Source organism: Pleurodeles waltl, chromosome 9 (genome assembly GCF_031143425.1).
Source record: "Pleurodeles waltl isolate 20211129_DDA chromosome 9, aPleWal1.hap1.20221129, whole genome shotgun sequence".
Lineage (NCBI taxonomy): Eukaryota > Metazoa > Chordata > Amphibia > Caudata > Salamandridae > Pleurodeles > Pleurodeles waltl.
Window position 1 is genome coordinate 626,924,134 of NC_090448.1, and position 18,744 is coordinate 626,942,877.

General features: G+C 42.9%; 1 protein-coding gene across 1 annotated transcript in view; it reads right to left on the reverse strand.

The window, feature by feature from the left end:
• Positions 1-18,744, reverse strand: part of NPAS1 (neuronal PAS domain protein 1) — a 444,390-nt gene that overhangs the window by 344,249 nt on the left and 81,397 nt on the right. The window lies entirely within an intron of this gene.

The window sequence follows — 18,744 nt, forward strand, 5'->3', positions numbered from 1 at the left end:
TCGAGTTTTGATTCTGGGTCTTATTTCGAGGTTGGCAGATGGGATACCCCGTCAGAACGTGCCGGATATCCGGCCCTCAGTATAACAGATATCAGAGACTACAATGTACTTCTAATACCGGTGGAGGCTGCCACTGAACGGGGGTGGCGGGGCAGGGGTGGAGGGATAAAAAAAAAACATTAAAAACCACTACCTGATTCATCAGGAGACGACTTCCTCTCCTTCGTCCTCGTACTCTTCCGGGAAGCACACAGGTTTACACACTTCCCTCAGCCAATCACGATCTTGCTGTCACCAGCATGACAGTAGCATCGTGATTGATGTGAGCGGCCTCATTCGGCGCTCAAACAGGGAGCGGGACCCTATGCACTTTCTCCTCCCGGCTGTGCAATACAGCCAGGTGGAGAAATACTAAGCGCATGTCTGCTTGGCTGGCCCAACACAGCCGGCCAAACAGGCATGGGCACTTATGGTGCACATAGCACTGCTCCTTCAGCCCTCCTCCAGCCCCGCCCTCCCCACCTGGCTCCAGATTAAAATAAAATTCTACGTTCTGTTATTGTCATTTTATTTTTTCTTCTCCCCACAAGTAGTGGGGTGAAGCTCCTCCGCGTTAACAGAGGAGCCGCCACTGTGTAATACAGTGAATAGGATATCAGCCACGTTTGTGACGAGTATCTCAGTCGCCAAACTCTTAGGCCCTTTGTCATTAACCAAACCAGGGAGACTCTCAAAGGCAGAACCTTCCAATGTGCCCGCAATGGGTTGTGCTAATCATTGCACGTATGTTGCTCTCTGAACTCTTTGTGACTTCTCTAACTTTGCTCTTGATCGCTGCTATATAGGGGCATTGCTGTTGCTAGTCCTTCTTCTGTGTTCAAGTCTCTATTTTCCAGTACTGGGTTGATCGCCTTACTCCAGGTTAATTCGGACACTGACTCCATCACTGAACTTTTCACCTTCAAATCATTATTTTCAGTGTGTTATTCTAAATAGTTCAATTGAAGGCAAAGGCTACAACACCTAGGGTGCATTAAACTATTATATAAAAGTCCAGGGCTGGAAAAAGAGTTCACAATGATCTGTAAGATGATGGCCACCTTACCTTGTACCGGTCCCTACAGGTTTATTGGTTTCCAGATTAATGTGTGCACTTTTAAACACGGGGAATGCACTATTATAACAGTTCTTATCCTTTCAGCTTCCGTGGACCCTCTCCCAATCACTACTGGAAGTTGTGTACCCATGCCTAAGCAGCTTCTATAATTTGAATCTCAAAACAACAAATAAAAATACAGAAACAATATATACCACACAAACACACAAATTATGGAATACTTTATTTATTTCACAAATACAAAATGCAAAAAACCTAAATTTTAATGCAAAAAGTTGGAGCTTTTCAAATTTAGATGTATTTCTAAAACATAAAGCAATTTGCTGGACTCTAGATATCACTTTGTTGTTTTGGTGCTAGTGCCTATTCTCTTTCGGTCAGTGCATACCATTGCTGTTTGAATCTAGGCCACCAATGGTTCATACTAGATTTAATTTTCTGTAGTTGTGCTGCTCTCACAAATAAGAATAAAGAACAAACTTAATATATTTAGTTTCAATATCAAATTCCTTCAAATTTATAGTGTTTTAAAACTTTCAGTTTTCAATTATATTTTATATGTACTATATTATTTGATTACATTATTTAATTTTCTTAACAGTTGCGGAACCTGGAGGTGTCGCAGAACCCCAGGGGTCCACGGACCACAGGTTAAGAACAGTGGTCTAACGAAACGTGAGGGGGCCCCTGTAAAGTACATGGAGGGGGCTCTCTGGATCCAGTCAGGAGCTCTCAGGCCAGGGGCCCATGCACAGTGCCCACTGTGCTGACGGGGTGCCCTGGAACTCGGAGGCCTCCCACACCGCAGGGGCTGCGGGGACTAATGTTATGCCACTGGTTAGGAACCACTGCACTGTTACATGAATCCAGCCAGTGAATTACCTACATTGAGCTCTCTATAATGTACCCCAGCTTCTTTTGCACGCTGTAGTGGTGCACACAAGGTACCTTGCTTCATGCTGGGCAACTTCAAACACATTCCACAACTCCCCTCTTCAAAACAGTATTGTTCATCTCCATCCAACATCTGGCTCCGTATTCCTGTCTGACACAGTAGAAGGCCTTAACAGTGTGTTAACTTTGTGAGACATCAAAACTCTACGAGTGGGCCAGTATGTCCTGTCTGTTTTAAATAATGATTTATTTTTCCACTCTTGATGTTTAAAACGTCAGCAAAGGCCTGCCTCTGTCCACACATTGCTATTGGGCAATTCGTTGTCACTTCGAGTACTTCTCATCTTCTGTAGAAACTGCTATGGTGACCCTCTTTCATGTTAATAAAGTATTCCAAAATCATACAAAGACTGCCACCTGTGCATGCATATGCAAAGGTAGCTACATCTGAATGATGTTTAAATACTTTATGATTCTTTATTTTTCCTTAATGGCCAATGCGCTTTCAACATGTTGGCCATCATTGAGTAGTAGAGAATGATAAACACTTCTAAAACATTTAAAGATGGGTACTGAGCAGGATGGCAAGCAGAATGGCCGCTCTCCGAGTGCTCCTTGTGGCACTCTGGATTTGAGAGCCGCTGCCCATCTGGGGAGCACTTTAACCGAGCCCAACAGATAGAGGGTTGCCTGGGAGAGGGCATGCTCGAAGATGGGTGGCGTGATACCAAGCTACATCCTTGATGTGGATACCAAGCTGAAGCTGGAAGAATGATACCCATCCGAGGTCCCAGCTCACCTGTGAGAGGGACATCAGGTGAAAACCCTCAGAGTTGTCGAACTGCCTAGGTCCTCAGAGTGAGGGTGCTCTTTTGAAACCTAAGGCAGCTCTGATAAACTACTGTCCAAGGGTCGAAGTGGTTGAGTTTTGCCCAGGAGGGACCAGAGCCTGAGGTTGGAGCAAGCGGGCAGTGTTCTTTTCGGTAGATCTGTTTAGCCCAGGACAGACTCTGCAGCACAGTGACAGATACACAACACAGCAAACAGCAATGGCTGGGAAACACAAGTAGGGACAAAAATTACTTCCAATCTTAGACAAGAAGCAAAAAGAGCGCTGGGGAATCACAATTGACATGTGTCTCAATTTGTGAGCTGACAGAAAGGCAGAGAGGGATATCTGAGGCCCTTGACACAATACTGAAGAAATCGGACAAGGTTGAAAAAATATTCACAATAAGAGATCTGTGCCTTGCAAAGATGAAGCAAAATATATCAGTACAATGGCAATTCCTTCATTATTGTTGTTGTGCCCAGTGTTAGGCACTCAATTATAAAGACTGGCCAATTCCTCTGTATTTTCTTAGGCTGGCTACTAATGTAAACTTTGTTTGCAGCAATGAGATTATGTTCTTTTTTTGGGGGGTGGTCTACTGTACTTGAATAAACCTTTGTTTATGACAATAAGAACGATTTAAACCATAAGACGATTCAAAGATAGCAATCTGACCACCTTTGATTGTTTAAATACTTTATTATCAATCTCCACCATTCCAAGATGGCTGACTTAGAACGATAAAAAATGATTTAGCGTCCATAAAAATAACCAAAGATGGCTGCCATGTGTGTATATACACAGATGCCCATCTTTAAATGGATTTCTACATATTTAATGACAGTAGAGAATGGGAAAGTCATAATAAGATTGCCTTGTGTGTACACAAGTGTTGACAAAGCTTTTAGCTCTGTGGGCAGAATTATAAGGGAGACCTATTGGCTTTGGCAATGAACGTTATGATTGTAGCATTGTTTGTCAGTATCTGGAAAACTGAGAGGCCCTTTCTGTTTCAGTGAGGACGTATTTGTCATGAGAAACATTGAGCCCATAGGCAAACTCTCTCAGCAAATCATCATCATTCAGATCAAGAAGAGTGCCGCGACTCGCCACCTCTGAAGTCAAATGAAATAAGAGATTTGGGATTTTACAGTCTTTCATCAACTCTTTGAGTGAACTAAGGGCCTTTTTTAGAGTTTGGCAGATGACTACTCCATCATAAATGTGGCAGATGTCCCGTCTGCCACATTACAAGTGCATTATAGCCTATGGTATTTATAATATGGTGGAAGGGATATCTGTCATGCTTTGATGGAGTTTCCCATCTGCCAAACTTTAAATAAGGTCCTATGTCACAAGACGCTCATAAGAAACTATAATAATTATTTCATACATTTTCCATCACCTAGGTTTTCTCTCTGAAGCAGCAGACCTCTAATTTCCTTGTTCTGTTTCGCCTAGATTATGCAAATGGTCTTGGTCTAGGTGCATGCTCTTCAATCTGAAAACTACAAAGAACTCAAAACGTGGCAGTAAGAGAATCTTACACATTTGCCTGTGGGACCACATACTTGTGATGCAAATGCTTCACAGGCTTCCTCTAGACAAATGTTCTTTTCTAATACATTCTGCACTGCCACAAAGTCATCCAAGACAGAGATCTGTTGTTCATCCAAACAAACTTCCAACGATTATATTAGCGGTTAGCACTTTTCCCCTACTAAAAAAAGCACAGTGGTGGCACCTCTTGCTCCAAACAATCTACACAATGATAGAATCCCTTCCAGCAAAGACAGAAATATTCAAAATTACTTGAAATTCAAGAGAGAAGTAGAGGCCTGGCTCTTTCTAAAGAAATTATGCAGAATTACCAATCAACATATCATCCACAAACAAAGTATGGACATTAGGTGATCCAAGAGTATTCACCTGCAGGAACTGGGCCATACTCATGCTCATGGATGGGACAAATGATCACATGGGTAACTAACCCCTACTACTTCGTTCCACTCTAGGCATAAACATGGCTTCATGGCTGCAGCAACTAAAGAAGTGTTTTTCACTATTCATCACACACAGCAAAGGGCTTCCCACATAGACCACACTCATCACCAGCACCATTCTGACTAATCATAAAATAAATTAACATAATAAACCTATCTATTCTATCTCTCACTCGTCTTTGCACCACTGTTCACTTATCCGCAGCAACTGATAAAAGGATCAGAGCATCATGCATGATTCTAAAATAATTCTTACAGGCTCTTCATTCATCTCAACATTCTTTCAACCAGGCACTCCCAGTGGTGCAGCATAATACATGTGTACTAATGCCCTTTAGCATCTTGTCAGCGGTTTTAGGCACTATATTAAAGCATATACAATATACAACAATGCAACAGTGCAGTAGAGCTCCACCAGTCCGGCCCATGGACATCAGACATGTCATCAAGAACCCCCTCCCATTCCCTCTGCTTTGGACTGGCAGCGTGGTTCTGCATCTGTGCTCTCATGTAGAGAAGGTGGCTGGTGGAAGGGATTTCATTTAACAGTAAAATGGACGTGGCGACTGCCCCACATATCTGCAAAAATACTGAGCATTTCCATAGCGTGACCTTCTGAATACACAGAGATTCCTGCAGCAGGCGCATTAACTTATTGATCTGTCATACCAGTTTAATACCAGGTTTTTGTCTTGGGAGTTATGTTTCACAGAACATATCTCCGATCATATTTTGCTCAATTTACGGCACCAGTTCTGTGGTATTCCACTCAAGTGAAACAGACTTCTCCCACACCTATCATTCTCCACTCGGTGATAACACATTAATTATTTTAGGACTTTTTCCGAGACTTAGCCTAGGCTTTTAAAATCATGATTGCTGGACCTTGCCACCAAATATGCACTGCCTATGGTTTGCCATTGGAATCCATACTTCACAGTGCTTGCCTTTAGGGATCTATTTTACTCGAAGCCTGTTTTTAAACTAACAGCCTCATTTATGGGGCCCTAGTGGCACACAGTGCCACCAGATTGTCATTTTTTTTTACACTCCGGTGGCGCATTGTGCTGGCCCATATTTACAAGGCCACGCAAAGCCACCTTGCGTGGCGTTTCATGGCCTTGTGAATAAGGACCCCTTTCATGCACAACACTGCTTGAAAGGGGCGTTCCATGGGTGTTGCTGTGGGTATTCCCACGTAACACCCATGGAATCCAAAGAAATCTGATGCATTCCCAGATGTACAAGTCTGGGAATGCGTCACATTCCTACGCCACCTCAGGGGTGGCGTTCAAGTGGCACAACGGGGACAAATAACATTATTTCTCCCATGTCTGTTCCTCTTTCTACGTGTGCTGCATCTACAGCACAAATAGAAAGAGGAAAATGACATCAATGATTTTTTATGTGCAAGGACATTTCCCTTCCTGTACATAAACAATCATCCCAGCAATGCAAGCACCGTTGCACCATGGTGGCGTTGGCACTGGGCAGCAATTTGTGCACCAGCGCAGGGGACAGACCGGAATGCACTGAATCTATAAGATATAGATTCCTGCCCATTTGTTTTGACAGAAGGAGGCGCAGCAAAAAGTGTGCCCTGTGCCAAAACGTAGTAAATGAGGCCCTAAATATTACAACACTAGATGCAAAATTGGAGCATGTGAGCCTGCAGCATGGATTGCCTACAGACTTCAGAAATGCGATTTTTTGCAAGAACATGTAAATCCAAACCAGTTGCAGAACAGGGACAAGGACCTGCAACTTAGTTTTGCGCTGGAAAGCACCCTAAAAGTAACACAAAGGAACGCGAAGCACTGCTTTGCATTACTTAGCGCTGAGGGGGTTTTACATGATTGGTACATGGTCATTCCAATGCAACCACCCATGCCTTTTGATGCAAACCCATATCTACAAACAGTAGTAGACAAGGTTTTGTGCCTTAAGTAAACCTCATTTGACAGCAGGCGTTAAAAGGAGAAATGTCTTCATTTCTCCATTCTTTTCCAACTTTGCATACAAAGTAGGAAAAGTTTTAAAGTGTTTCTAAGCATAGTATTTTGTACTGGAAGAATACCCTTTTAGTACAAAACCTAATGTAGACTCCCTTACACTATGGTGCAAAGGTGTGTGCGTGGCGCACAGCAACTGTAATCAGCACCAGTGGTAGGGAGAGTGGAAGAGAGTTCTGTATCTTTGTAGATATGGCACTCTTCTGCTCCCTCCTTGTCACGCAACACAGCAGCGTTTTTGGCCGCTGGGTTGCTTGGCGGTTTTGTAAATCTCAGTCTTAGGGCGAGATTTCCCAGTTTGTCACGCTTTGCAGTACAGCAGCTGCAAAGGCTGCACTGTACTGCATCTGAAGGAGAGAGCAGGAGAGCGCCATATTTGCAGAAATATGGCACTCTCCTCCCCTCGCCCCTATGCCAGCGCAGAAATGTGCGGCTGTGCACCACAGACACACCTGTGCACCATAGGGGGGTTTAGCATTGGTTTTGTACTGGAAGGATTACCTTCCAGAACAAAATGTTATGCTTAGACAAACTTTAAACATTTTCCCACTTTGTATGTGTGCTGTACTGTGCAGCACACATGCAAAGTTGGAAAATAAAGGAGAAAAAAAGCATTTCTCGTTCATAGCGCCTATATGAAATGGGCGCTATTTTCTGGTGCTAAACCTTGTCTACTTTTTGAAGTAAATAGGGCTTAGCATCAGAAACCTTGGGTGGTTGCATGGGAATGCCCATGCACCACCCATTGGAACGCCTCCTTGGTGCTAAGTAATACAAACCAGCTCTTTGCGCTGTTTTGCGCTACTTTCAAGTGAATTTCCAGCGCTAAACAAGCAGTAAATAGACCCCTAGCTTTCCGTATTCTGGTACCTTAGCATCTAGGACTTGAATTGAGTCATGTGCTGCCTGGCATTATCCCGGCTGGTTCAGGCATTGTTTTCATGCTTATAGAAAAACACCAGCGTCTTACTGAATTCTATAACAAATACCAAAGTGACACCTCTCCAAAAAAGTGCACAGCGACACATCTCTGAAAACACACAGAGATCCAATTTCATCAAAATATTTGTCTTCAGTTAGCTAATAGTGAGCTTATCCTGTGCTTTATTTTGGCAGGTAGGAAGACGGAGAGAACTGGATAGGATTCTAGGGGTCTCCATTCCTTGGGTATGGTCTCTCCCTAGACCAGAGCCAGGCTGGTTGTAAGCGGGGCTTGAGCAATCAAACATTACCACTGTCTCATGCTTACATGTTTTACAAGCGGTGCCTTCGTAATTCCTGACGATTTGATGGCACCCGAAGCAAGGCGTAACCCCTATAAAGCGCCTCCAGGCACGAGAGACATCACCATGGTGACAGCTGCCAGACCCTAAACGAGTGTGTGTCTATCGCTGAAAAATCAAATACCAACATTTCACATTTGTGATTTGCATAACCAGGCAGGACAGACCCGTCAGAGCGTGTAACAATGAGAAGAGCAGCCTACTCTGATGGGAAATGCCCTCGCTTCAAGGCCGTTATTCTCATCATAAAACATTTACCGTTAGAACCCCATTAAAATATATGCACAGACGTTGTAAACTCTGTACTTGATCAGGGCGGCCATCTTAGACTACTATATCACTTGTATCTCCAAATTATGCCTCCTAAGAATGACGTGCCAGAAACAGGTTTTAATGAGACAACGTTAGAGCTTTGAAATAAACAAAATGACATCTCCGATCGCTGAGAACCCCGACTCTTCAAAGCTTTCGTGATAGCGCAACATCAACATGTCACACACTTTATAAATACGCCTTGACTATATGTTTGAGTTTGCCATCCTTGTCCGAAAGCCCGTCCCTAATTTTCTTATTACACTTGACTTTGTCTCTAGTGACTTGCAATAAAGAAATGGCACAGCCGCTCGACTGCAATGAGTTATTACCAGCTAGTTGGGATCTGTGCATTATTCAATGTTATTTGAGCCACAACATTTTTTTATCTGACTTACTTTAAACCGACCCTAACATAGTTTTAAAAATTGTTAGCTTCATCTTGGTGTATTTACTTTTACAGTACATATTTTTTCTTTATTCTTCATGTTTGTAATGAAGATGAATGAGCAATAGGCCGATGAGTTAGGTGGGTTGTGGGAATGGAGATGGTGTCACAATCCATAAAAAGGCTATTGCGTTTTCTAGCATTTACTTCATCAGGGAAGTCCTGGGTGACTGGCAACATCTTTATTATGTATAGGACGGGATACTTTAGCCCATATATAAATTGAACTAGCCTCAAGATAACTCACTGGGTACAACTAGGCCAGACTCATGCTGCTTGAGTATTGGGCCTCTGCTACTCCCTTCTCCTTGCCTTGCCTGCTTGAGCCTTGGGCCTCTTTAGCAATACCTTGCCCTGCCTGCCAGGCTGATGTGTCCAAACTGAGTACAGGAGGGCTGGTGCCACAACAGATTTATCATTGTTAATGGTAATTATACATTATAAATGTATATAGAATGACTATAATGAAAAGTCAGCTGTATTGTCAAAGGGCATTCTAAAACTGTGGCATGGCTCGGGATGTCCTGAACCAAGTGCTTAATTTGTACATAAAAATGTGGTGGTACCCAACGCTCTCCTCCGAAACACTCGGCTGCTGCAATTAAACGTGTGAGTACTGAATGCTGAGGCAGCGTAATCCTGAAGTTATGTTGGGCCTCTTTAATCCATTTACAACCACACCCTGACACCTCAGCTCACTCTTACAGCTTTCTGCTTTCTTCCTTTGTGAAACTTTTTGTTTTTTCTCTTTCTCCTGCTTTCCTATAGGTGAATTTTGCTCACAGTAAGTGCCTGAGGCAGAAAACAAAGTGCTGGCCCTCAAAAATAAGTGCTGGTGGCCCGCACCGGAAACCATCGCCTCAAATTAAGCACTGCCTCAACCTATGTTGAACACCCCTATTTTAGGAACTCCTATGACCTCGCAGCTGATTTAAAAAAATATATATTTGCTGAAGGAAACCTAATTTTTCTGCGTTGTCACCCTATATGCTTTGCCTTTTGGTGGTCCCTGTATTTTTGCTAGTTTTAGAATTCTGTGCACTCTGGTAACCAGTGGTACAGTGCCTAGTCTCCCCTTTTAAAAAATAGTCAAACTGGCATATTCCCTACTGGTATATTTAACTCACATATAAATCCCTAGTATATTGTGCAAAATGTAAACTTGGCTTCAGGTCTACCATTTTAGCCTGACTGTGGCAGTTTAAGCACTACAGAACAACCTGTCAAAATAAACCCCCTTTTGAGGTCCACATTTCCCTTTAAATATTAATAAGTCCCTCTATGTAAGCCTTGTAGTCCACAAGGCCCGGTGCATGATATTTAAAAGTAGGGGTATGTGTAATTGGCGGAGTTTCATTCTGCTGAAATTCTGCAGAACTACATTAAAATTCCATGGAATTCCACTAACGGGCAAATTTGGCCCCACAGTGTACGGCGCATACCCCTCATGCCCTTACATAGGTATGTAAGGGCGCCAAGGGGTATGCAGTGCACTCAAGTGCAGCACATGCACCTCATTGCCCTTACATAAGTATGTAAGGGCACCAAGGTGCATTCACTGCGCTGCGGTGGTTTAAACAGGGTTGAAAGAGGGAGCAGTCCTATGTTTGACAATGTGTTTTTTAAACACAGAGGGACTGCTGCCTCTTCCAGCCCTGCATACAAACCAAACAGGGTTGATTTATTTCTTCCCTGGGAACGGCAGAATTAATTAGTACTTCCGAGTTACATGAGTAACGCAGAATTACTAAATCACTCTAATTCTGCCAGCAGGATTTAAAATTTTGCCCACCCCTTTTAAAATGTGGGACATGTAAAAATGCGATGTTAACCTGTCCTTACTGTGACCAGCAACTAAAGGCTATTTTTCACTGTGGCATGCCTGGCTGTCATTCATAGAAAACCAAAGTAGAGATTAAAAATCCTAATACTGTATCTCAGGAGTGGGACAAGCTAGAAAAATAGTTAAACAACAATTTTTTAGTTATTAAAAATCCAATTCCATAGTGAAGTCAGACATTTAATAAACATTAAAGAAAAGTACATTTTAGAAATATACCTTTTCCCTGTAAATTCTTGGAGGCTAAATTGCATTTGCTGTCAAACATCTCCTAGACACTGATTAGCACTTGAAAAAATGTGAAAATGCCTTAGGGGGGCAAACAATAGGCTGTCCTGAATGGGCAGAGATACCTCCTCTGAACCTCCAAGAATCTGCAGGGTAGTGGCTGTAAGCCTCTGTTTTGACATTAAAGTATGAGAACCTGCTTGAGTGCCAAAGCCTTCTTGACATTTCTGCTGGGATTATATATAAGACATAGGGGTGCCCTTGAAAGGCAGAGAACAGGATGCAGAGATAATGTTTGGGTATCCACTGTCTGGTTGCTGAAGGACCTTGTGAGAAATTGGGTTGTTGGTGGAGGGGAGGGTGAACCACAAAAGTTACTAAGTTAACCTGTGCTTAACCCTTGGGTAATTTGGTACAAAAGATGTCGGGCCTAATCTAGAGTTAGGGGCAATGTGAAAAGTATTTACGCAGCCATCAATAAATAACAGTGAAGTCTCAGCATCAGAAAAATCCCACACTAATTTAGAACAACAAAGTTCAATGTAATAAATCATTTGACACCAAAACAACAAAAATCCAATAAGTAGAGTTATGATTTTTTAAAAGTTTTTAGTTCGATCTAGCATAAAAGGTCAAAGCGCCAACCATGGAGATCTAGTCAAACAGGATGGAGCAAAGTCAAAAGTTAAAGCTGACTTCGATGGAGAGCGGTTCATATACAAGAACTAACTTGAGCCCAGTCTTGGCTTACCTTTGCACTTAGTAGAAATTTAAAAGAAAAATGTCTGAGAAGGTAAAGTGCTGGGCAAGGCAGCCAGTGGTGTCCGAGGAGGAGGTAGGGTCATTGGGGTGCTGTTGGGCGAAGTCACATGAAGATTTCTTCATTCGGACTTAATGTCGTTTTTGGACACTGAAGATCTCCAGTGGGATGAAGCTGTAGGATGTAACTGAAGAGAGCTCCAGGAGGCTGGATACACATCTAGAGAGGAGTCAGTGAGCAGTATTTGTGCTGTAGGGAAGAATGGGGTGGGAGCCACCGCAAAGTCAGCACTGTGGGTGGATCAGCAAACAGGTAGATCCTGGTCTCCCTTCAGTTCTCAGATCCCTTTTTGGCAGAAAATTTGGATTTTGGCTGGTTGGGCACATTTAGCACCACTTCCAAGGGCCTAGAAAAGGGCTGCACCACTTGGAGGTGAAGGGCTCACTTCAGGCTATATTAAGGTGCACTTTGGAGGATGGTGGAGCTTTTTGTGTACCTGTAACTCTGAACAGGAGGGAGGACAGTAAACTAGCCCTTGAGTCACTGTGGTGGTCCTGTGTTCTGGCAGAAAAGTAGGTCTCAAGCAGCAGGATAGTCCTTTGAGGGCACAGGGCAAGCTTCTGACAGCAGGGCAGTCCCTTTGGAGCAGTAGGGAAGTCCTCTGAAGTACACACCTGGCATCAGGCAGCAGGAGAGTCCTCTAACAGTCCTAGGTCCTAGGCAGGTCCAGAAGTGAACAGTGGGATTGAGGATCCTACTTTTATACATGTTACTAGCTTTGAAGAGGAACAAACATCTGGAGTCCCCACAACCCCCACAGATGGTGCTGGTATTTCCTGCCTTCCTGTACAGACTGGCTGCAAAGGGACTGGGGGTCACAAAAGGCTAGTGTAAAGTGATTTGAATGTATGCTGAGGCAGCGCCTATGAAATGTAAGTGAGGCTGTGGATAGCTCTGCCCTGCCCATCTTGTGGGGATGACCCGTACTGCTAACAACCAGCCCAACTTTGTGTCACTGTGTGTGAGGACTACACAAAGGACAACTACCAACTACAGCTAGTAATGTGACCCATGTTACAGGCTGAAAGAACCAAATGGATAGAAGAAGAATATGCCAACTTTCTAAAAGTTGCATTTTTAGAATTGTGACTCAACATCCAAATATACTGTTAAAGAGGATTTAAAAATAACTTTCTTTGGACACCAAAAAATGAGATCACTACATGTTCCTAAAGATAAGCTATCACAAGTCCTAATAAGGTAACCCAATGTAATCCTATGGGAGAGGCAGGCCTCAGAGTAGTGAACATCAAATTTGTGAGTTTTCCATTACTAGGACATCTAAAACCTAAAAGTACATGCCCAACCTTTTAAATACAATGCACCCTGCCCTATGGGCTATTCAGGGCCTATCATGGGGTGGCTTATACGTATTAAACAGGGATCTTTAGGCCTGGCAAAAGGTTAATTGTGCCCAGTCGAATTGGCAGTTTAAAACTGCTCCGAGGCTGTATTTGCAGGTCTGAGACAAGTTTTAAAAAGGTACTTACATGGGTGGTACAGTTTTTGCTGCAGGCCTACCAGTAGCAGGTAATTTACAGGTCCTGGGTACATGTTGTGCCACTTTTCTAGGGATTTATAACTAAATTAATTGTGCTAGTCAGGGTCCAGGTTTATCAATATTTCATGCAATGTAGCAAGACAACTTGCTGTTCTACTTGAAAGGGACAGGGAAGGAAAGTGCCATATTAAACAATATATGGTAAATTCCTGCTCTCTGCCTGTACTAATGCTAATGCAGGCATCCTTGCGCCGTGGTGCAAGGGTGCCTGCATTGCAGGCAGGATTGTTTTGGGCAGAAGGGACATCTTCCTTTGGAGGCATTTTCCTCTTTCTTAGTGTGCTAGAAAATGCAACACACTTAGAAAGAGGAAACAACGGGGCGAAATAAAGATATATTTCCTGGTTGAGCCTCCCCTGGAAAGGGGTAGCATGTCAACGCATTCCCAGGCTTACCAGTCTTAATGAACATGGGAATGCAGCAAAATTAATGGGTGGATGCATGGGAACACTCATGCTCCACCCATGGAACATCTTCCCATGGCAGAGCAACGCAAGACAGTGACTTTCCTACCTTGTGTTATTCAGATTAACCAAGTAATGCAGGGCCATGCAAGGTGACCTTGCATTGTCTGGTAAGTCTGACTTAAGTATTTCATTGCCATTGCGACACCATGCGTGACTCAAGTGCAATGCAATACAATGATAAACCTGGCCTCTCGTGTATGCCAATTGTACCATGTTTTAAGGAGTGAACACAAACACTTTAGCAATGGTCAGCAGTTGTACCGTGCACAGAATCTTAAAGACAACAATAACAAAGTTGGAAAATAGGAGGGGTAAAGGCAAAATGTTTGGGGGTGACCTTACAGAGAGAGCAAAGTCCGACAGACCTGCTGTGTCCCAGAAGACGTCTGTCTCTGGGTTGTACACATAACATTGGGAGCACACTTGAAAGAAGACAAGCAAAATGGCAAAACAATTCTTGTGTATCCACTCTTTGGTTGCTTGGAAACCCTACTTTTACCCTACCAGACTTCTGTCTATGGTTTTATTGCGGGTACAGTGGTTGCCTTAATCTGGATTATAGTGTTAGATATTTAGAGGACACTAGGATTATAATAGCACATCCCCTACATAAACACCCAGCCCTCAGATTCCCAGATGTTTGCCATCTTGAAAATGCCCTAGTGAATACGGTTGTTCCCGGGAACTTTTACACCCATTGATTAGGGCGTGCACAGGAGGCATTCCCAACCACTAATTTGTGCCCCGCATAAATGTGACATCTCCAGGCATCCACTTCAAACACTTCTAGAACTGAGGAACAACAGAAGAGGACTGGAACTGCTGGCTGAAACCTGATAGGAGCCCTGAAAGACTGTCCATGCTCCCTCTTGTACACAGGACAAAGAAGTGGACTCTAAGGGTCATAAGGCTGACCTCCTATTCAAGCTACAAGGATTCAACAAGTTGCAAGAGGTCTTCCCTGCCACTGACCAATGGCAACAGTACCTAAACTGGACCATGCTGTTTGCCTCTGCCTGACATCCTGTGAGTTTCTAAGTGCCCTAACTGAGGTCCTGGGGGCTTGAGAAGTGTTCTTGTTGTGGATTGGGACTTAAAGGACTGAAGTTAGAAAGCAAAATATTTGACCAGGAAAAACCTGGTTGATGTTTCTGACCCATGCTCCATTGGTGTCAAATTGCACCTAGGTCTCGATCTACCACAACCATTGACTATCATTGGTACTTTGTGCTTCTTGGCACTATCCCTACTTAAAACTTTAAAACATTCATATCTCCATTCCCATTCTTGGATTTTTCAATTTGGTGTAATTTTGATTAGTACAATGTACTATATTTTTCTAATTCAGTTTTGGATTGTTTATTGTTTTGCATTTATACTTTAATACTGTTTTGGTAATGCATAAATACCTTACACATTGTCCTAAATTAAGCATGTCTGCTCTGTCTCATACTTACCAGATTGTTGAGCTCAGGTTCATTTGTTGAGTTTGAGTGCCTACCCTGGCAAGGATTGTGATTATTCCTTGAAGTGGGGAGTCACCCCTCAAATAGTAAGACAATTTCTTACATTTGCACTTTGTATAGCTGTGATGCTAAATGAAAAATATAATAAAAATACAGTGGGTGGCTGGATTTGCACAGGTTTTCCTCAACAAATGTCACAAAGTTGTGTTCAAAACTTCTCAACTTTTCTGAAATTCTTGAAAAATCTGATGCTTTGAGAACAAATCAAACAAACATACTTTTTACACAAAACTCCCCTGAAATTGCTCACTTTTATAAGGAAAACATTTTCAGCTAAAATATTTTTTCAAGGAAATTGTTCTGAAAAGAACATGGTTTTCAAAAGGTGGCTCTCTCTGCAAATTGATGAACATGTGAAGTGTGTCACCATGACTAAACTTAGCCAGAAAAAATATAACTGTGCATAACCTTGTAAGTACATCATTTTATTATATTCATAGTGGTATCTTGTGGCTGCTGAGTGGGCATGTAGAAATGAAGTGGCAGTCTGTATAAGAGCAAAGATTGAAGAGACACTACAGTGTTTTGGCTAGGGGAGCAAGGTGGTGAGGCCTATGTTTTGGTGAAGTGAATTAAAAACTTTTATTTAGAGGTCAAAAAATGTGTTATGTCTTGGGTGTTTGGAAGCTCTTGGGGTGTGGAAGAGGTAGGGTGGAGCTCATTTTGAGTGAACGTCCACCAGTCACCTTTCGTTTTGAAACCTGCAGCATCACTGATATGGTAGCTGTTGTAGCTGCATTATGTGCTTATCTTCCTTTTTGAGTGGGGACAGCATAGGTCTTTAAAGGTTCTATATGGTTGTATTTGGCAATGAGCCCCCCCCCCTTAGAGTAATCTGCTATGAGGTGGGTTCCCTAGGGCTTTTTGAGGCTGAAGGAGGGGCTCCCTCCTCATTTTTTTACAGTTCCGCCCCCAGGTTGAATTACCTGATGTCTTTTAGGCCCGGAGAGGGGAGCGTGCAGCCCCCTTCCCATTTTCTTACATTTCTGCCCCAGGGTGGGTCCCTGGGGCTGTTGAGTCTCAGGGAGAGGGACCCCCTCCCTGTTTTCTTTAGGGCTGCTGGAGGCTTATGGAGGGGAGCCAAGATGCCCCTTCTAATTTGTGACACAGTAAATGCGGCTCAGGTGCCATTTTGTTTTTTTGATCCTACAAGAGTCTTGCAAGCTCGCAGAATTTTTGCTGAATTGTTTTTCGTTTTTGGCCTCATGGGAGTCCCTCTGGCCTCATGGGCCTTATGGGCCTAGGGGATGAGGGGATCCCTACCCTGCCCCCTTATACTATTTTTCTTTTTTTACTTCAGGACAGGGGACTAAGGGCCAGAAGAATTATAGTTTTGTTTTGTGAGTCTCTAATTGTGATTCATTGTAAATCGCAAATAGAGACTCGCAAAATGAAATGTACAAATGTGTCTCAGACACATTAGCGATTGCCAATGGGGTTGCAGATGACCTACCTCGTTAATATTCATGAGGCAGGTCACAATTTGGGACCCCATTGGGAATGGCCAGCAAACACAGGGATTGTGGCCTGCTGGGGGCAGCAGACCACCATGTCTGTGAATGATTTTCAATGAAGCACTTTTTTTTAAATGCAGTCCATTTTCCTTACAGGAAAACAGGATACATTTCAAAAAGAAAAATTAAAAGTTTTCGTTTCATTATTTCAGAGTAGGCATTGGTCCGTGGGACCACAGCCTGCACTGAGAAAATATTTTCGCTACCATTCACAAAAGGGAAGGGGTCCCGTGGGACCCCCTCTCGTTTGGAAATAGGTTAACACCCATTTGAAATTGGTGTTAACTGCAATTGTTTTGCAACCACATTCACTGTCACAAAACAATCATTCATACCATTCAGATTCGGTATTAGGACGGGATGCCCCTTTCTAACGCCAAATCGCAAAACACAAATTGAGATTCAGTAACAAGCTTGGTACATCCCAAAAAGCACTTTTCTAGACCAGTAAAATGCTTTGTACATTTGGCCCCAAGTCCCTGAGTCCTGCAACGGCTGTCAGCAACATTGTTCTCATGTTGCTGTCAGCCAATCAGATCGATCGCTCTTGCGAGAGCCTGACTCCTGTTGGAGTGAGATGGCACACGGGAAATAAAGCCCCTTGAGTCATTCAGAACGCTCTATTTTTAAGTTGCAGCTGCCGTAGGAGTCTTCAGAGACCCTTGCAAACCCAACCATCCAGATGTACAATTATTGTTCAACCCTAATTACTTAAAAACTACTGAACGAATTTACACCAAAACACGAAAAGCACAATCTGTGTGCCAAAATCTAGCATCCTGCCAGTGCTTAATTTGTAAATAAAAAGGTGCTGGTGCTAAAAGCTCTCCTCTTAAATACGCGGCTGCTGCAGTAAAAAGTGCAAGCATGGAATACTGAGGCGGGGTAATCCTGAAGCCACCTCGGGCCTCTTCAATCCATTAACAGCCACTCCCCGCCCCTTCAGCTCTCTCTTGCAGCTTCCTGCTTTTCCCCTTTCTGACGATTCTTCTTTTTTCTCTTCTTCCGTCTTTCCCACATGTCTTTTGCTCAGAGTAAATGCTTGAGGCAGAAAACTAAGCGCCGGCCCTCAGAAACAAGTGCCGGTGCTCAGCACCGGAAACAACAAGCACAAATTAAGCACTGCTTCCTGCCCAATTTGGTGTAATTCCACTCCACAGCTTTTGCTGAAGCCCTGCTAAAGTAGTCTGTGAAAAATGCATGGGGATTTTGCGTTTTGAGATCCCTCTTTTTTCTTGGCCCCTGCTTGACGATCACCCTAAAACTTTCCATGCACAATCAAGTCAAAAAGCAGCACCTTTTTCAAAAGTTTCATTGAGATTTGCCAAATGGTGCCAAAGTTAATATCAGCACACAAAAAATCTATTTTTCTTTGGAACAGCAGACCTAACTATAACTGCCTAATAGCGATCGTCACTAGGTAATATATGCATATATATATATATATATATATATATATATATATATATATATATATATATATGTATATATATATATATATATATATATATTAGAGACCTCAGCAGTATTCATTGGGTTAATGCATGTAATGCACTCTGCTCTTTCCGATGTTTAAACCAATACCGGCGTATAATTTATCTTTGACACACCAACCACAGACTACAGCATTCTAATAATGTTTATAAATTGTTCTAAATTACAGCAGTAACATGGCAGCATGGATGCCATGGGCGTTGGTGGAACAAGAAAAATGACTACTGTTGGGGTAGTAAAATTAAGCATTGTTAGAATTCAATTGTCCTGTCAGAGCTGTGGGCCTTGGTGCCACTGCACCTGCTGCACACATTTTAGAGACACTAGAGTTACAGAAAAAAACGAAGGTAGATTAATCGGAAATACAGCACATCACTTCGCCGCATTCACAGT